Source organism: Haemaphysalis longicornis, unplaced genomic scaffold (genome assembly GCF_048455015.1).
Source record: "Haemaphysalis longicornis isolate Haplotype H1 unplaced genomic scaffold, Haemaphysalis longicornis Haplotype H1 scaffold_39, whole genome shotgun sequence".
Taxonomy (NCBI): Eukaryota; Metazoa; Arthropoda; class Arachnida; order Ixodida; family Ixodidae; genus Haemaphysalis; species Haemaphysalis longicornis.
Window position 1 is genome coordinate 1,320,244 of NW_027526359.1, and position 21,041 is coordinate 1,341,284.

Genomic DNA, 21,041 nt, shown 5'->3' on the forward strand with positions numbered 1-21,041 from the left:
TAAAAACACTCTCCGAAGAATGTTTGGACAACAGGGATTTATCCGATCAATGCCAATTTTGGAGTATACGGCTCCAAAAATGAAGTTTGAAGTTCGGAGTTCAGGATATCCGGTAAGTTATCGGCCCTACTTGCGTTTGCATTTTTTGGCAATAACCACTAACGGTCACCGGTCGCAAGGCAGTTAGATCTACTTGAAGAGAACGACCGCTCGGCAATTGTGGCAGACCTTAATAATACTACAGTGCTCTCGTGGAAAAGTTGATTTAGTCTGTTGAAAGGAACGTTCCCGACAAACTCCAGTACTCTAGCGAAGTGTTCTCTTTCATGGTTGAAATTATAAACCCAATTGTGAAGTTTGAACTCCCCATGCTTTGAAACCTATGAGCCGGTTTTCAAGTTAGTTGGTCTTGAAACTTGGCGGTGTATAATGATAGGCTCAAGAAGACGCTTGTAACAAAAAAATTCCCCCGCATTTCCCCGAGGGGGAGAATGTGAAAGTGCGAATGCACGATTGTCGGCCCGCTTGCGGCGCTTGCGCTCTGCCCCCGCAGCCCACCGCCTCGCCGCCTTCTCTTCCATCTCTTCCATCGGGTTTGTAGTATCACGTGTACACCACGCAGTTATCAAGCCGCTATAACGCCGCTGAGTCGCCAACGCACGCCGCTGACGACGTAGTTTGAATGCGTTAAAGATATAAGGCGCGTCACTAACACTGATATCAGCGTCGCGTCCGTGGCTTGGTCGGTAGAGCGTCGCGCTGCGGCCGCAAAGTCCTCGGATCGAAACCTGGCGCCGGATGCTGTTTCTTTTAGGTGCGATGCACTTTATAAGCGACCCCAAACCATCCACCGCTGGCGGCGGCGGCGTCCGCAGCCCTACTCTCCTTAGCAACGGCGCAGAGCGGAGAGGAGCGTCGGTAGCAACGGCGCAGTGACGTCACTCACCACGTGACGCCACGCCCTCACCGCTCCCTCGCGGCGCGGCGGTGTGCGCCGCGCGCATCCCTCTCCTCACCCGCGCCGTGACGTCACGCACCACCTCCTCTCCCGGCAGCTGCCGTGCGCCGCTGCGCGCGTCCCCCTCCCCCTTCGCTCGCTCCTGCTCTCTCCTCGCTGGCTGCAGCTGCGCGCGCACCCCTCTCTCTCGCGCGCCCGCCTTCTCTCTCAGCCACCTGGCTCGGCGCGCTCAGCGCGGCGTACCCCCCTTTATATGCAGCGATAAACCACCAGACCTCCGTGGGTCGGCTCGCGCGCGCTCTCTCGCTACAGTCTCCTGCTCGCTCTGCTCCAGTTTAGACCGTTCGCTGGCTGGGCGCCTCTCAAGGCGATGTCAGAATTACTACGCCGTGTACTCTCGGCGCAAGAAATGCATTCGCACTTCCTCACGATTCCCTTCTGGGAGGTGGGGGCAATTTTTTTTAAATATAGAGGAGCACTGCGGACGCCGCCGCCGCCGCCGCCGGCGGTGGATGGTTTGGGGTCGCTTATAAAGTGCGCACTTAAAAGAAAGGCCGCGATGGTTTTCTAGCATTTCATTGCAGCACGTGTGGATGCAAGCCCGCATTCCAAGAATTTTTTTATGATAGTGAAACAAAAAATCCCGGTCCATCTTCACGGACGTAAAACCTGCGGAAGGCGAAGCATGAAGTGTATAAGTGTATTATTCGAGCCTGGGCGGTTTTGACAACGCAGAAGAAACCGTTGGGGCGTACAGGTATAATGCTTTGCAGTAAAGTTCTCGTATCTTTGAAGCACGAAGAGTTCCAGCTCGAGGCACAAACGAGTGTCCTGGTGTTTTTATTAAGGGTTGCATTCTAGCCCGAGGAATAAACGAGTGTCATGGTGCTTTAGTAGCGTGCTGCATAAGAGGACGGTTACTAAGACGACATGAGACGCCGACAGCCCCTAACAGGCTTCGCCGAATAAAGTAACACTGTTGAACACCTGTTCTTCTTGAGAGGTCGCACTGAGCAGAGGCCAGTGCTTTCTCGCTGCGTGTTGAGGCTTTGTGCTGTCCCAATTTCTAGCGTAAACAACGAAAGGCGTTTACAATACAAAATCAGAAATCGAAAGGAGCGTGATTCTACAAGCAACAGAAATAAAACAATCTGTCGGGTATTCCAACAAGTTTTTAGGTTGTAATCGGAAAACTGCACAACCATGCCTGTGTACATATACGTGTGTCTGTCATTCAACAGCAAGCTTTATTGTTGTAATAGGAGGAATGTCCACGTTTTGTGTCTAAGAATTCTGATTCTGTGGGCATTTTTTCTGTTTGCCATTCAAGCCTTTAGGACAATAAAAATTTCTGGGAGCCTCCTGAAGTTTTTAGTTTGAGATATCATTTTACACACAAATGGGAGGATTTAAAATACAAATTTAAATCCGAACTTGTGTTCGAATAAAATCGAAATTTCTGAAAACGGTAAAAAAAGAAAAAAAAATGTAAAATACAACCCACATTTCGCAAAAAGGAACTCCAAGAAACACCTGCGAATTTTACTGAAATAAACTCCGAGTACCCGTAACCCCTTGCTATGGGACTCTTGCACCCGGCAACTCTTTGGAGACACGTGGGTGAGCTACCGCTTCCCTGCTGTTGGCCCAAAACTTATGCTGCCGTCGGTAACCTAAGGTGGAGGTTCAAACGGCCACCATTTTAACAATAGTTCGATTTTTGCCAGCAGGCTAGGCGACCAACCCACGAGGGAGAAAGCTACCGTGATAAGGTTTGCGAGAGAAAAATGCAGGGTACCCCCTTTTCCTCCACGGATGCACAAGAGCCCTTCTTTTTTTTGCTGCCCGAATCATGGCGAAACGGTTTTCTTTGTTACCGTGCACGGGGGGATGCGTTGCTGCAGTGGATTGCACTGCCTTCGCTGCAGCGACTTGTTCGTTCTCCTAAATGGCTCTAATGTGCGCAAACAGTCTACACGCGCGTAGCTCAAATAAAACAGGATGTTTTTTATCAACTGTTCATTTCCTGTTTTTCACTGTTGTTAGTGTGGAAGGCTGGACGATTTAGCGATACATGTGTCACCAGGACTGCCAGCGCGCATCACTCAAAGAGCATAAAGGAAACTTGCGTATAGCAGAGTTAAAAGAGGCATATCTTGCAAATTAGCTGCTCCTGATGTATATACTTCATTCGGTTTCGTCAATGAACCGTGGTTTAAGTCGTACGCACGTGACTTGCGTCTTTCCATCCTCGTCTTTCTTTCTTTGCAATCGTGTCGTACCTGTTTATGCCACAACAATTTTAGTAGGAAGCAGCACACGGAATCAAAATCAGTGCTCAAGAAAACACTGGCACAACGCGAGTTATATATTTTTTATTTTGGCTATTTATTAAAGCAGTTTCAACAAAATATGGCGTACTGACAATTATCTGATGGCCTGTCTTCTATTCTTTCCTCCAGGCAGGAAACATAATGCTTCATCAAGAGTGCTCAAGATACAAGTCAACAGAATCTGATAGCTATCAGCCTCGTTAACATACCCAGCTTTGTTGAGGATCCCCAAAGCGCCTCTTTCATAGGCAGGTTTAATTACTATTTTGAAGCAAGTTGCGAGTTCCTCCAGGGGTTTCCTTTCCTTGGTAGTGATGTTACGGCGGAAAGAGATTTGCTTTTGGTATGGTGCTCCTACATCGCAATGAACGGCTTTTATGTACATGTCGAGGAATGTATCGCGCTGCGTGAGAAAGTTCCAGTGCTTATGGGCATCGTAGGCTTGAGGACTGTCAGGGAACTGCTCTCGCAGTCTATTATTCCCGGCGAAGTTATCTAAGTCCTAACGAAGTTGAAATTAATCGAAACCGCCAGTTTCCCGGTAGACATTAGGACCTTTTGACACGCGCTCATCGGATCTGGTGATACTGTAATACTAGAGAGGTTCATCACATTTCCTCGGAGATTTTGGTTAGTGTTGATAGAGTTGGAGGAGTTGGAATAATTTTGGTATGCGTTGGCAGACCGTTTAGTACCGGTGCTAATCTGAGCTCGCGAGAGGTCAGTATTTGAAGCGTTACATGCATTTAAGGAGAAATTTTTATGTGCATTTCTAGATCACGAAACGCCAGTAGTATTGGGGATAACTTTATTCTTACGGTTGTAGTTATTGCTACAAATATTATCTCGGGAAAATTTACGGCCTTTTGTTTCAGATATGGCGAATGCCTTTTTATGTTCGTAGCTGCGGACACGGCCCGATTCTCTTTTGCTCAGCTCCTGACTAAAATTGCCTCTTCGTGGCGGAGGGACTGTCACATAGTCTCGTAGTGATTTAGAATTATCTGCGTTAATTGCAATGATGCATTGTCTAGTACCTGTTCCCACTTCCTTACGTCGGAAGCGGAGAGTTCGGCAGTTGCAGGTCTCAGCCTAACCCTCAAGCCCATGGGAGCTACCTCGGCAGTCAAATACGGTGCATGTGTGGAAACGTGCAATTCGGAATTTATACGTTTTTCAGAGATATTTCTTAATCTTAACAACTGTCTGGCACTGGGTAGGACCCTGCGCTACCGGGTTTACTGTTTTCTAGTCCGTTTGTTGGCTCAGAAGACACTTTCTTGCGGAGGCTTTAAGGACACGGGATGACTTTGGGGCATCCGAAGGCTGTGCGGATTGGCAGCTGGCATTTTCCAGAGGCTCGCTGGTGGGGCTCCGGTGGCCGCTGAGGATCCGGAGTGAGGGCGCGGCAAGCTATGGGGACGGCGCACTCTCGTGGTTGCTCTGCGGGTGGTGTTCACAAGAGCACGTACGAGCGCCAGGCTGCGGCGGGCGCCCGGGCACTCCGTGAGTAGGTCACTGGCACTCAGCCGAGGGTCCGTCGCCACTGTGGTCACCGGTGTATGCGGGGCTGGCCGGATGGCACGTGTCTCCGGGGACGTCGTGGAGGACGTTGGACTGGAGGAGAGCAGACGCAGCGGCGGGAAGTTACGGTCGTATTTGGAAATTGCAGGAGCTTGCTTGGGGGTGCATGCGACTTTTCCCCGTCCAGGAGGGTTGCAGCGCTTCTGCCAGAAGCAAAGTTTGCGGATGTGGCTAGCAAGCAGAGCCACACCCTCATAGCTGGGATGCAGGCCATCAGCAGCAAGGACTCGGCGCGCGGGAAGTTGTTGAAAGCCGTGGCCAATGAAGCGGACAAAGTAAAAGTGGTGGCAGAGTTTGCGCAAAAGAGAATTAAAGCATCGTGCTTTTTCGTTGCAGCCAATGGCAAACTGAAAGATTCGATATTCGCGGCAGCAGCTAGCGGATCGCGGAAGCATTGTGTGGGCGTAGATGGTGGAGAGGTTAGGCTGAGAATAAAGAATGAGGTCAGTCAGCTAGTTTTAGTCACAAAAGGGCGTTCAGCAGAAGAAGAGATTAGGTCATTATTTTCCGCAAGCAGGAAAACTGTGGTAGATATAGCAGGTATGGAGCCAATAATTAAGCGCGCTTAGAAATTTATGCGCCCGGTTTTGAAATAAAAGCAGGGGTTCCAACACAGAGAGGGTCAAAATGTTCAAAAAGATACAGAGTGTGGCAGTCGCCGATTTCAACACTAGACGGTGCTGTCTGCTGGAATTTCAGGAAGGTGTCTCTTTCTTCGTGGTCCTGGGAGCGCTCATGGTAGATGATAGTCGGAAAACATAACTCACGAAGAGCACGAGAACACAACGGAAGTAAAGAGGGACGCACAAGGAAAACATTCAAAAATAAAAGTTTATTCACGTTTTAGGAAGAGGACCTCCTTTCTTCAGAGTTCAGAATGAGCTCGTTTCAGGGTTATAAATTTTTAGAGAATGTAGCAAGGGAGCGGGCAGGGCAAGGGAAGGGTGAGTTCGTAGAATGAGATCAAGGTTGGAGAGCAGCGAAAAATATTAGAGAAATGAAGGAATGGTGAAAAAAAGATAAAAAATATCTGTCACGTGTTAAGAACACGAGAAAGAAGAATGAAAAAAAATGTAATTGCTATTTTCAGTGTCCCCTGGCAAGGCGGAAGAAAGAGAGGGGTCAATTGAAGACATGCCCTTGCGCTCATTGGGCATGGGGAGAAAAAACAACAACAAAAAATCGCAGTCGCCACGTGCGAACATGAGAAAAAAGTATGAAACAATTAGCAAGGTACTTGCTATTTTCAGTGTCCCGTGGAAAATAAGGGCATGAGAGGGATCGAATGAAGATATGTCCATGCACGCATATGCCACACATCTGACCATACACATCCGTCCTAAGAAGCTGAGTCACGCGATTGAAACATGAGATAGTACTCTACTGGGCTTCTGGTGGTGACAGGAAACGGGTAGCGCGTACAAAACAGCCAGACAGGCAGTTTCGACAGGAAATGAGTGTACATTACACTACGAAATGCAGCAAAAATCAGAAAAAAAACAGACAGGGTGAAACAGGTCATAAAAAGACAGGTATCAGAAAACAGGAGCACGCACATAACTCGCATCTGGAGGTACACATCTGGTGGGAACATGGTGGCCACAGGTAACGAAGAGGTGTTCAGCAATGAATATTAGAAAATGGGAATACAAAAAATGAAGAGAAGAGGAAAGTGATCACACAAGCTCGCGTTCACAAAAAGAATACAAAGTGAGAGCATAAAAGCTGACAATGGTGCCCCAGCCTACTGTTCAGAACGTACATTCCAGACTTGCTTCTCAGATTTGGTTTATTGATGCCACCGTGCTAAAGAACATGGTGCTAGCACACAACTATAACTACGAATCTAAAAAGGCATCCGGCAAAAAGAAAACAAAACTCATTGAATTTTCTCGAGATAATATTCTTAGCAATGACTGCACCAGTGAGACTGCACCAGTGAGACTGCACCAGTGAGAAGTTAGCTCTACTACTAATGGCTGTTTATTATCGTAAAATGCGTATGAAAATCACTTCTGAAAGGCGATTAACGCGTCAAATACCGACCTCCCGCCAGCTCACACTAGCGCCAGTACTAATCAGTCTGCCAACGCAAACCAAAATGTTTTATCCCCCCTATGTCAAGTCTTCCCAGTTTATCAACGCTGACAGAAATCTCACTAGAAATGTTATGAACCTCTCTAGTATAACCCTATCACCACATCAGGTGAGCAGCCTTTCAAAAAGTCTGAACATTTGCCGGGAAACTGGTGGTGTCGAAAAATTTCAACTTTTTAAGAACTTAGTTAACTTCGCCAGGAATATGAGACTGCTAGTGTACTTCCATTACCATCCTCCCGCCGACGAAGCGCGAACTGCATTACCTAGCCATAATTACTGGACGCCTTCCATGCTGCGCGAAACATGCCTCGACATGTACATTAAAGCCGTTTGTCGCGACGTACGAGAGAGAGCGAGGGAGAGAAAGACTTCATTGCATGATCCTGCGTGGGGATGGGGAATCAGGAGACCCACAGAAGTAGGCGGTGTCCTCTTCCCATTCCTGCCTTGGTGAAGGCCTCGAGGGGTATTGGGCCAGTGGCCCGGATCGAGCGACTAAGCTTCCTCCGGCCACGCAGCCTCTCCCCCGTACCCTTGGATGGGCACGGTAGTGAGTTGCGCCGGCGTAAGAGTGCTCCGTTCGCTATTGCCGAGCCAGGGCTTCCTCGAGCCGCTTAATGGCTTTCCTCTGCTGCGCGCAGTTCGGCGATGTGATCATTTTCACTACATCCGGTGGGATGTCGGTCGGGGTAGTGTTCACACTCGTAGTGTTCTCCCACGTATCACTCGCGCACTCCGCGTTCGCGCACGCGTCAGCGGTGTCCGCGTTTGGGGTGTCACAGCACTTGGGATCGCGCACTACACCGGTATTCACTCGTCCGCCACCCTGTTCGTCTCGGTGGTGGTGGTGGACTTGCAGGATGTGGGACAGCGTAGCGAGTTCACTCGCGCACTCACTACACATGTAGTCTTTGAAGCGTCCTGGGCACACATAGCGCGCCAGAGCTGGTGTAATCACAGTTCTTGTTTGTAGTTGTCGAAGTAACACCTGCTCGTGCCGGTTGAGTCCGGGATGAGGTGGGGTTTGTGTCCTTCTTTGCTCTTTGTAGTACACCTCGTGGTTCGTACTCTTCATCCTCTTCGTTCTCCTCGTTGTCGTTTCCTTGCTCCTCGTCGTCTTCACCGTCATACCCTGCGGCCCGCGCCGTGTTCGAGAGGCGGGGGTGCGCCGCACGGTGTGTAAGCTCGCGCGCGACGGCGTCCGCCCTCTCGTTCCGGTTGGCCACTCCGCCGGGAATGAGTCCGACGTGGGCAGGAAACCACCTGAGGTGTGTAGTGTTGGTCTTCGGGTCGGGTAGTGGTCGAAGGAAGCGATGGGCCGGAGGACCCACGCTGCCTTTGCTGTAGTTGACTATAGCTGACTTGGAGTCGCTTAATATGGTGGTGATTGTTGGAGCACTCCTCAGGGCTAGCGGGATCGCCGCCTCTTCCGCTTGTGTAGCGTTGTCCGCTGCGAAGTTCGCCGCACTCATGGTGGTACCGTCCGTGGCTCGAATGACGGTCGCAACGTGGGTTCGGGGTCGGCGCGGGTAGCGGGCCGCGTCGACGTACACACGCAGTGTTGTCGGTGCTGTATGTTTCTGCCAGTGTCCTAGCTCTCGCTGTTCGCCTTTCTCTGTTCCTCTCTGGATGCGTGTTACGAGGTGAGGGTGTGGAGACTATCTTTTCGCACAGCGATCGTGGTGGTCGTTCGCGTGGTCTGGCGGTGTCAGCCCCGCCTTCCACATCCTGCCTTTCCCGCGGAGCTGTTGTGGCGGCGCGGTTCGTGCTGTGGTAGTGTCCGGTCCTGTGTAGTATCTCTCTTCCGGTCGGCGTTTCCCGGAGGCGTGCGATTTGTGCAGCAGTTCTCTGCGCTTCGCATATTTCGTCCAGGGTATTGTGGACTCCCAGGGCTTCGAGCGCCCTGTTGCTGGTGCACTGTAGTAGTCCGAGGGCGACTTTGTAGGCTTTGCGTATAGCAGCATTGATCTTGTCTCGCTCCTGCGCCAACCACGTGTGGAAGGGGCCGGTATAGGAAACCTGACCAACGACGAACGATTGAAGTAAGCGAAGAAGGTTGGCTTCGCGCATGCCTTCGTTTCTTGTGGATATTCGGCGCACCAGTCGAGCGGCGTTGTCTATGCTAGTCAATAACCTGCTCAGGGCCGTACGGTTGGTGCTTTGTCCTTCGTCAATTGGTACCCGAGAACTCTTATGCTCTGGGCGTGTGGTATTTGTGTGCCGTCGTGCGCGTGGAGGGCGATGTGGGAAGTGTCCTCGGCGGATTTCTTTCTTCGGGGGCGGGGGGTGTGAGTATTAGAAGCTCAGATTTTTGCGGCGAACACCGGAGCCCGGTGTCTGCGAGTCCGGCCTCGACCTCGTCTACCACCCGTTGTAGTGGCTCTTCTATGTGTCCGTTGGTTCCCCCAGCCATCCAGATGGTGATGTCGTCCGCATAAATTGTATGTCGGACTTCTGGGATTCGTTGTAGGCGTTCTGCCACTGGTATGAGGGCCAGATTGAAGAGGAGTGGTGAGATGACGGAACCCTGTGGGGTACCTGTGCTCCCTCTCTTGCGCTGCTCGCGTTGCGTGTTTCCAATTTGTATGCTTGCGGTCCTGTCCGTTAGGGAAGCCCTAATATATATTTGTAGGTTCGCCCTCCCAGTCCCAGCTTGCTGACCTGCTGGAGGATGGCTGAGTGGCGGACGTTGTCCAAGGCGCTTTTGAGGTCGAGGCCCAAAACGGCTCTGCAATGCACCTTGCTCGGCGCTACGATGATGTCGTGCCAGATCTGTAGTATTGCGTATTGGGTGCTGAGCTTGGCCCTGAAGCCCAGCATGGTCGTGGGGTGCAAACCTCTTTCCACCGTAACATCACTAACAAGTAAAATAAATCCCAGGAGGAACTCGCAACTTGTTCGGAGGTGGCGCCATCATGACCCTCAAAAGAGCTATGTCAAAGAAGCTCATAAACAACTATCACAAACGACGTTCTACAAAGTACTCCCTAGCAATCTCACTAATGCGTATAGGGTAATTGTCAAAGAAAAACTCCCTGAAGTTGTTCAAAATACAGAAAAATAACGAAACAACCGCTTGCTCTTTTATAACCTTAAGCCGAGTAGCCGGTATATTCGACCTTCTTCCTAGGATTCGTAAGGATAACAACACAGGTCGTCCCGTCGTTTCTGGTATGGCTACTGCCAACTAGAACCTCTCCCGGTGTGCCAACTCTTTTATTCGCGATATTCCACCCCCTCCGTATCCTTCATTAGGATAGATATGATTTTCTCTCGGACATCACGAAGATTGAAATTCCTGACAACTGATTACTTGTTGTCCAGGATGTTGCGTCGCTATACATTATTATTCCGCATGCGGACAGAATCACCCCTGTATCACGTGGGTGTCAGGAGTCAGCGGGTGACAAACGTATCGATTCTGTCGCCATTGAAACTTCCCTTTACCTTATTCTTATCCTTATGCAACAGACCCCATGCCTCCCTAAGCATTGAGAGAGCTGGATCTCAGTCGAAAGTACCGTTATCAGGTTGGTCAAAGGAAACAGACACCTTCATCTAAAACCCTGAGAACATTTTTACTTTCTCGGAAAACGCAAACCACACCAAGCGTATTGTGATTGAAACCGTATCGCCGGTCTACGATCCCTTAGGTGTTCTCACACCTTATGTATTCCGAGTAAAACTGCTGGTTCAGCAGTTATGGCTTATGAAGCTGGACTGGGCGGAAGAGCTTCCGGTTGATGCTGCAAATAGATGGCGTAACTGGAGAGCCGCATTGATACACATGCCAAAGATCCAAGTTTCCCTAAACATCAAGCCCAGGGTTGTGGGACCAGGTGACATGCAGCTACACGCTTTCGTCAAGACGAGCCTGAAAGCTTACGGAGCTTTTGGGTACCGCGGGTATAAGATGCAAGTGGAAAAGTGACTACTGCTCTAATAGTAGCCAAGTCATGGGTAGCCCTTCTGACAGGTTAGTCATTTCCGCGACTATAACTAATGGGCGCGTTGACAGTAAATAGGTTAAAGTATATAGCATAATTATGGAACGACCGAATGACAATGGCACAACATCTCATATGGGAGGATTCAACCATAGTGCTCGGCTGGTTACAGGGAGCAACTTTGACCCTAGACGTCTTTGTGAAGAACCGTGTCAAGAAAATTCTGTCCAACACATCAGGCTTAGCAGGCGACATATTCCAGGGGAAACCAACCATGCAGATGTAGTGTCCCGAGGGTTCTCTTTAGATGCACTGGCTACCGACGTGAACTGGTGGCAGGTACCGGTTTGGCTGAGCAAGAACGTATCAGAATGGCCAGCCGTCATGCATCTATACCCCAAAGCAACAACACCTCTTGCATAAAAGCTGCAACCCAAACAAGACTTCACGCTACGGGAAGCACAATGCAGTTAGCCTCACTTATGGACCCGGCTAGGTTTTGGCTCCTTGCGCAAACTTCTCAGAATTACCGCATTGATATTACGCTTTGTCTCTAACGTTACATACCAGACGAAACAAGCTGGAGCCCTCTCTCCAGAAGAATTATTGACAGCCGAAGGACTCTGGTTCCATAAAGTTCAAACGGAATCGTTTCCTGAAGAAAGAGTTTGGCTGCAAGAAGGTCAAGGTTCGCCTTTAGTGAGTAAGTCATGGTTGGCCCACCCACACCCATTTTTTGATGAGCATGGTATTCTTTGCCTTGGATGAAGGCTGCAAAACCGCACCGACAACCGGGATGTGAAGCATCCAATGCATCTCCCGCGTAGACATCGCTTTACTTAACTAGTGTTTGCGGATGCCCATCGTCGAGTGATGAACGGAGAAGTGACGGCAATGATAAACAACGTGCGAGAGCGATTTCGGGACCCAAGAGCATGACAAGCGGCAAAGAAAGTAATCAATCAATGCCTGCTATGCGCCCGGTTTCGCATTAAACCCATCGTGTCACCGTATCCACCACTTCCCACCTGCATGGTGCAGAAGGCGAAACCATTGAACACTACAGTACCTGCTTTCGGCGGACAATTGTATCCGAGGTCCTCAGAAAGCTCCGACAGAAAAGTGTACATCATAGTTTTCACGTGTGCGATAACAAGAGCATTGCATTTGAAACTGGTCTTCGATATGTCCTCTCCTGCATTCCTGTTAGCTTTTCGGCGCTTCATTGCGAGAAGGGGACTCCCAAGTACAATTTATTCGGATAATACCCTCACCTTCAAGAGAACGTCTCGGGAGCTACAAAGAAAGGGGAAAGTGATAAAAAGAGACAACTTCCGGGATTCATTGGAAATCAGACAATTAGTTTGAAGTTCATAGTTCAAGCGGTCAAATGGTGGGACCGGTTAATCAGAACCCTGAAAACAGAGCTCCGCAATTTTAGGACGAATCAGCCTGTGCTCGGAATAACTTTCAACTATTCTGACTGAGATTGAAGCCGTACCTAATTCACGGCCGCTGACTTACAGTGAGAATGACGCAAGCAATCCTGTAGCCATCACACTGGCACATTTCTTAGTTGGTCAGCAACCAGCTACGTTACCTGAATTAGTGACCGAGTCAAAGGCGATGAGTAGGCATGACGGAAATTACTGTCGGCGGCGCTTTCAACATCGACAGAAAATGATAGAATATTTTTAGAAGCGATGGAATCATGAATATTTGTTGCGACTACTATCAGCGCATCACTCGCCCACGCATCACTCAACAAATTTAAAGGTCTCCGACATGGTACCAGTTGACATTCCAAAGACGCCCAAGTTATTCTGGCCACTAGCCCGGGTTTCAGAAATTTATCCAGGCACTGAGGGATTGGTTCGAGCCTGTTCAGTGCGGTTGCCAGAAGGCAAGGCCATCAAGAGGCTTGTACTGAAGCTCCGTCTTCTTGAAATGGATTCCGCCAAACTTAAGGCCCCGGAGTACGTTGGAGACCACCAGGCTACGAAGAAGAGGAAGAGACCGTGCGCTCGATTGGAGCGTACATTACTACAATTGCCATGGTAACTCAGTCATCGCCATTAAAGCATCCTTCAGTGGTTTCACGGCTTCGTTCCCTGTTAGCTAGACCGCAACGGGTGCCCGATCCGCAACAGCTCTATTCTCTGCACCTTTCACGTCTCCATCCAGATCCTACAGTAGTACTGATTGGGAGTATTTTTAGCGCTCTCGTCAACCCTTTTCATAGCTTGTGGGCCTGAACCGATGGATTTGTAGGGCTCACCTCTGAATAGGTTTTTTTTAAATGGTTCCAGTTCAGAAAAACACAACACTTCAAGGCTGGAATTACGAGTTAGGAACAGGACGGTGATAATGACTTAATTTTGGTTGAACTACAATCGCCTAAACAAAACATTTGGCCCAATAACGGAATACCAAAAATTCTGCGATCACATGAAAGTAATTGTTTTCAAAATCGGCGCCATATTGACGCAGTTTGCTAGTGCAAGGTAATAGCATCAAGCCATGAACAGTTTGTTGGGTACAGCACATACAGAAGTATACAGAAAGTTAGTAGAATTCGAACTTCTCTTGCGGGTACGGTAAACAAACTGGCAAAGCTTGCTCTATGTCGCCATAGCGAAGCTGCAACATTTCTTCATACGTGAGCCCTGAAGGACACATCACCACGCGTCTGCACAGGTTCGAAATTGTTTATCCACATGTTGCGTTATTGCTTTCAACTGGGTTAACAGTAGAAATCGTTGTATGCGTCGATATCATCGTATTCCTCATGCGAAACATTACATACTCGGTAGGGCTTGACGACACCGAAGGCGCAGGCGAGGCGCTTATGTGCAGCACGCAAGCGTGGTGCTCCTAGAGTTGCATCAAGGTTCCGTGAAGCAGGTGTGGCGCCAGTTGTGGCGTCATTGGATGCTAGGCAACGCCATGCACGCCTTAAAGTATTCCCGAGTAATTTTTCTTACAAGAAAGTGTTTTATTCCGGAATACACTAGGATTTCCATGGCGTCATATCCGTTACGGAAATGACGCCAGTACAACGAAACAAGCGGTCTGTAAGGCGTGCACCCTTGCACACAGGGCTTCTTGTGGGGAAGCCACCGTTAGTACTAAAGAGTACGTTATACTGACAGGACGGTGCGCGCCCTTATACGTTGGTACGTTCCTTTTCAGGTTTTATAATTTAACACGAAAGTATTTTATGCCGGGATACACCAAGATTTCACGGACGTCATATGCGCCACTGAAAAGACGGCAGTAAACTCTTGCCGAAGCGACCCTCCAGAAGGGCGTCGCTCGCCAAGCCCACCCACAAGACAGCCACCGACCCAGAAATCATGCTCAGCTGCAAATTTCGCGGCACATTTTACCTTCGTGTTTAACCGATTCCTATGACAGAGCAATCAACTAAAGTATTTTTTTGCTAAAGCCACTACGCGAGTCTCGGATGTTCGGCGGTAGCCGCTCGGCACGCGCTCGCCAACGCTCCGCATTTTTCTCGTCCCTCGGCGGTTTTACGATTTATTGTTTGCTAAACCCGCTGCGGGTGCCGGGGATGGTCGGGGGTCACCGCTATAGGAATGCGCTCATGAGCGCTTGTCATTTTCTTGGTATTTTACGTGTTACGCGCCACACATTACTGCCGGCTACAACACCTTCGCTCTTACAAGGCTACAAAAGTAGGGAACTAACGGCGTGTCAGTGCTGGAAAAAAAATGAGCCTCCGCAGCATGGATAGAGGGAACACTTCGGTGAGTGGGCAATTACTACCACAGCAGAGATTATTGAATGACAAAGAAAGTTCCGTTAGGCTAGGGGCACCTAGCGACCAGGCCATCCGGGTACAAAGCTAGGAACGACCGCGTCAGTTAGCGCGGGGAATCGGCAAGAAGTATTGGGAGGCACCATCCCTCTTTCTGCCGAACTAATCAACGTATCATTTACCGTGCAGGGCACATGTTGTAATCACTCAACATTAAGGTATTGTAAACGATTATTGAAAGCTCCTCTATAGAATGTAAAAAAGAGAAAAATGTGACTCGATGTGTTGTGCACCTTGGTGTGTCAGGGGAGTGTATGGTATTGTACGAGTATACGCATTTCTCGGCTTCCATATAGCTTGTTTGTGTGCTCCGTCTCATCGCGGCTTGAGAGAAAAGGACTGCGAGCCAAAATGACATGTTTAGTGTCTACTGGCCACACAGTGCGCGCCCTGATAGAGTTCTGGTTTCCACATTAGCAATATATATTTGCTGTATAAAGAATGAATCATCTGCAGTAGCCGTAAATAGTTCAGTGCATGTTGGCACGCCGGTGACAGAACGGAAACGAACAGGCAGAGCAAGGCTTTTGATGACTGGAAGTTGTGGTGTTTTCTTTCGGCTTACTCTGACGGGGCAATATTGGTGTCCTGAAGTGGTCGAGGAATACCGCGTGCGGCAAAGAGTTTGACAAGCTCGATGTGCAACAATATATTTAGGTCTGCACTGCTGGGCTCCTGGAGGCAACTCCCGCGACAAAAACGCATGACAAAAGGTAAAAGAAATAAGCCCCGGGTGAGCCACAAAAAATTGCATCCCCCGCTAATGAAGAACTGAAGATTATTTTGCTGTATGGTGGTGTTCATGCCGCGGGCGTTCAGGGCAGTGTGCTAAATCTTAAGCGCAGTACGAAAGCACAACCGTATTATGAAGATTTAATGACGTGTGGCACGTTACTATACGAGTCATTTAGGTGCTAACGTATTTTAATGGCCTCGTTGATTAGCGGATGGGTAATAACACTATTTTCTAAAAAGAGGCCAAAGTATGCCTCTCCATCTTCAGGGATGGCATAAATAAAACAGTGACCCTTTCTTGTATTAAAAAAGATTGGTTTTAGGCCTCCGCATCAGTTAAAAAATACTGACACTCAAACAAAACGAAAGCAAGAGAAGACGGACGCGGCGCGAGAGCTGAGATCAAACTTCATTTTTGCAGGTAGTGTACTCCAGACCAATGCACGCACATAATACCTCCCGTCAGTATCGCCCGCAAGCCCACCAACAGCCACACCTTGCCTTTCAGCAGAGTCAAGATCCTAGTTTAACAAAGTGGTTAAGACCAGTAGGTAAAACGTGGAAAACAATACTGTAGGCAGCAGATAACATATTAACAGTAAATCAAAACAAACTTTCTAAATTCAACTTGTTTATTATTTACTATAAAATAATAAAACAAGAGACAGCAGAGGCGTAAAATCCTCAAACTGACGGTATTACAAGGGTGATAAATTAAATCAGGAAAGAAAATAGATTTTGCGTTTGTAAAAGTGTAACAGAACCATTAAAATATGAAGACCGAAAGTACCAATGACGACGAAGTTTTTCGTTAAAATATAACCCTCTACAAATACTACTTGCGCGGGGAGGACACTGACGGAAGGCTCTCTGGGGCGCTATACCAGAATACCCAAGATAGCTCGGTTTCCAGTTTCCAGCTGCTCGAGTTAAAACAAAGTAGTGATGGTGGAGCATCCGATAAGCTCGAAAGACACCGACGAAATCGCGCGGGGCACGCTTGGCATTATCAGCGCGCCCAGTTGAAGCCGCTCACGTTGAAAAAGCACGGCGTGTGCAAACGTGTTCGTGCACTTCCGTCTACAATCGAGCTGCAATTAGCATTCCATCACGCAAACTATATAACCCCGCCATTTCCCTTAAATATCAGTCCTGGCCCCGGCCTTTTTCCAAAGCTCCGCCCTCTAAAAGCAGCGCGGGGAGGCTCCAATTTTTCCGCTGTTCTGTTTGTGCACTGAATTCTGTTTGCTACGCGATATAGTAGTGGCTCCAGTGCAGCTCAGCGCTAGCCAAAAACAAGTCAGCCGAGGAGTTCGCTATAGCGGAAGGAAGTCGCTTTTCTCCCGACTCTGTCAAATGTGTCTGAGTTCGTTTACGTGCGGACGGCGGGACTAGTATCAGAAATCGCCCCAATCCAGCGCGTCGCGACCGTGTTTGAACATTAATGAGGGCGTTTTAGACGTTGAAGTCTTGTCAACTGTCGACAATTGTGTTTTACTTCGTGTGAAGACAGTTGCTGTGGGAAAATTTTGTCGTCTTGGCTGCTCCTATTGTTCGGCTTAGAGCGAACTCTTCCTCCGGACTGGACATCCCCGCGACGGTAGCAGCGTTACACTGACGCTGGCCCGGGTACTTCGTTAATTTTTTTTCTGCTGAGTTTTGTAGCTGGAGCATCAAATGCACGTGACTTCGTTGCTGCGACGCTACCCAACCGGCTAAGTCGTCGCCATGGTTAGGTGGGGCTTTGGTGTCCGTACGCTGCTCCTACAAATGGGCTAGGTGTGTTTGATTGACACGAAAACTGGGAGGAAACTCCAGATTGATATTGCACGGCCGAGTGGAAATTGTGAGGCTCATTCCGGCGGCTGCTGCGGCGTTTTTCCGTGGTTACGGCCGCGCCGTAGTAGGCATATATCTCTACCGACAGATATTTTTTTCTTTAGGGCCGATTCACATGGCTGACGAAATCACTTATTCGCACGTCGGATTGCGTATCATGTGATACGACGTAAGCGATTCGTGACCATCGCGAACGGACCGCGGACGACGCGGGCGGACAATTTTAAGCTTAATTTCCGTTCGCGATTCTGGCTGGGAAATACAACAAATTACTGCGCTTTTGCGCGCAGAAAACTGGATAGTCTAGCAACCATGTCTCTGTACTCTGAGGAGCACGCGTGTCAAGCTCGCCGCTACATCTGCGTTTGTTGACATTTTTATGCTCTTGGGTCCTTTACCCGCGGTACGCATGCTTGTTTCTGCACGTTAGCACCGCGGTACAGGGATTTCGAGCCAGGGGCATTTGGCTTGACAGACACAAACACGAAACACTGATCACAGCGTACGTCAAGTGCCTGCCCAGCGGTGATACCGAAATGAGAAGTGAGGCAGGCACGCAACAATTTAGGGAGCCATGTCAGAAAGCCTAGAAAGGTAGAGAGCGTGAAGCGACAGCAAAGAATGCAGGAGTTCAAGAAACGCTGAACCAGAAAATTTGGCCGCTACATCTTTCTGCATATATCCGTTCTGACGCAGCACATATACGTGATATTACGCGGCTTATTTCTCTGGCCAACGCTATGGCCATAGCCAGGCTACGACGCTTTCAGTCGGCGCCTATCCTTGCCGGTACTCTCAACCAGTCCATTCTGTTGCGCCTTTCACCGCTGCCGACGGCGCACGTGTCGTGAGTAGGCTCTGTTTGTCCGCGCTGTCGTCTGCTCGGTTTATCCTTCGTGTGAATGCTTACTTGAGCCGGACCGCCTACTGACGACAAGCGACGTCACTGTTCCGGCTGTGGAAGTGTCCGTCGTTGGAATCCCCCTTTAGAGAAGGCGGAGGGTGCATTTTGAGCTTGTTTTCGTCTCTCGAAAAGTATTGGACATTAGCTGTGCAGTCATATGGCGACCGACCCATTTGGGGGGACTTTGAGGGGTTTTTCGCTGCATGGCTACCGAGAACATGTGTGTGTTTTGTGCAATGCGGTTTTACGTGACGGGCACCTTCTACGAAAGCGATAGCGACCGCGCACGAGACCCCCACCAGGGGGCAGTGGGCAGATATATGCGCAACACGACTACCGAGACATAGTCTTCGCTTTTTTAGGTGGTTCACCGGACTTGGCTTCCGAAGGTTCTACCATGCGTCTATCCGTCATCGGCCGGAGCGTGCTCGGCGGGAGTGATCTTCGGCCGGAGTGATCGTCTGCTCGCCAAACTGTTTCGAATGACGTGTTGCTTGACCCGTCTTTCCTTTATCGTCAGCGCGGCAGACAGCTTCCCTTGTGGCGCTACGTGTCGTACCATTCCAGCGAAGACGCTACAGACAGGGTAGTGTACAATCAAAGGCGCGTGTGTATTATCGGAGATGATCTCTACGCATTTCATCGGGTTTTGCCCAGCGTCTTCGTCGTCTGGGATTAAGCAGAGCATGCAAAGCTTGACAAGGAAGAGTTGAGGCCGAAACTAGCAGCGTGACTCCAGAAGGAGGGGGAGCGACAACAAAAAAGAAGCGAAGAAAGAGAGGGGAGTAAGGACATTGGACTCGATAAAAAAAAAACCAACGACTGTTGAGAGATTTGTCGAACAAGAGTGGTGAGGAGCGAAGCAAAATAAAGCAAACAAATTTGAAAGGTTGCGGTGAATGGTATTCCTTTCGTCGCAGCCCGTGCCTACTTGGGCGATTTTCCCGCATCTGGGAGCTTTTAGCAGATAATGGGTCCAGCTGTCAAAATTCACAAAATTGTAAAGTGGAAAGCCAAAATTTGTATAATAGCGGGAGGCGCCTAACACGCTACATCAATTTACAGCGCAGTACACAGGGAGTGAGAAGCGAAACAGGGTTTTCACAACGTAACCCCGGCCAGCATATATTTTGAATGTGGCGGGTTTCCATCACTTGTATTTTCCAGTCGGCCTTCGTCACGTGATTGCACTGTCTGCTACCGATGGCAGAAATGAGCAGGAACTGCTTCTTAGGACGACATATTTCAAAGAAAAAGCTCTTAAGAACGCCTAAAGTAATAAATAAATGTGTAGTAAAATACACGTTAGTAAAATAAAAGCGCGATAAAGTAACGTAGTTGGATTTGCGTGCACTCAGTAGCCACCAGTGAAGAACTGGAGTGAGAGAAAGCACTGAAAATGCGCCACGCCCTAGTAGCGCCTGTTCGGAGCGCGCTCTCTGGACCATTTATGTCACCCCAATACTCAGCAAATAGCATGACCTATGTCTCAAAATACTATCATCTCGTTAAGTAGGTGTCGCTAGAGCTCGTGGCACCCGAGTTCCGCTGAATCTCGGCCCTTCTGGATTAGCATTCCTGAAGCTATCCTCAACCTTGTAGGCTTCGAAAGCTTTTTTGGTACGATTCATCTTAGCACAGGTCAAGAATGCTGCGTCCGCAAGCTTCAGATTGCAGCCACAAGTTTTGAAATGCAATGCCAGATGCACCCCAGAGTTTTATTTACCCCAAAAAATATGCTCCAACGCTCTAATTGAACCCTCTGCCGCTTTGATCGACGTCCACCTTTCCACACGGCAGCGGAAGCTTCTAAACCAAACATGAAACGCACATCGTGTAGCATTTTTCGTGCCTTTTTGACCACGCGTTCTTTCTAGTTTAGACATTATTAAGAATAATCCGCTAAATACCATTGTGCTGAATAACCACTATACCGTTGTACCAGGTAGCTACTAGTTTGATGTTATCGAGACGGGCGCAATCCTAGTTGTACTTTTCTGGAGGTCATCTTTGTGATGCGATTGCTTGTTTTTCCTCATGTGTGCTTGGCAAACTATACTTATGAATAAAGACCGCTTTCTGGGCAAATCATTATTTTTTTCCTTGTGCTCCTACCAACTCACTTTATTACAGGAGCATAAATTAGAGAATAATGAGGGATTTTATGGCGTTTTATAGTTCTATGCATTCCTAGTTTCACGTGAATGCCTAATTACCGCTAAGTATCTACAAATGACCTTTGAAGAATCGCCTCCTACGATAACACAATTTAGCCTCACGTTTCTCTTTCAAATGCAGTCTGTGAGGTTCAACAGATTTCTCTAGTACAGTTCCACTGCGACAAGGACTAGAATGGGGTGCTTATTCCCAGTGATAAGAGACTGAATTCTTTAGACAAAAAATAGAGATGGTGATCGTATGCTCTAGTTTCAACAGTTTTCACGTGATTCTTGGACTGCATTTCGCTTGCTCTCCAACCAGTCAACGTTGAGGCTTGGGCACGTGGTGTTCGATAATTTTGAGTTCACCGCACCAACAACAAACACAGGCAACAATGAGAGCTAGAAAGAGAGGTGTTATGCCTGTTTGTCTTGCTCTTCTTTGCGACCTTGCTTGTTGTTTGCGGGGTGAATTCAAGAATCTCCATATTAATTTTTCAAGCATGTACCGTCTAATCCTTGTTCTAGAAGCATATTCAAAGAAACTATTTTCAACGCTATCGTTGAGCGTGGAACATGACTTTTTAGCATTTAGCACATCATTCGTATATTGAAGAAGTAACGAATAATCATCACTGCCC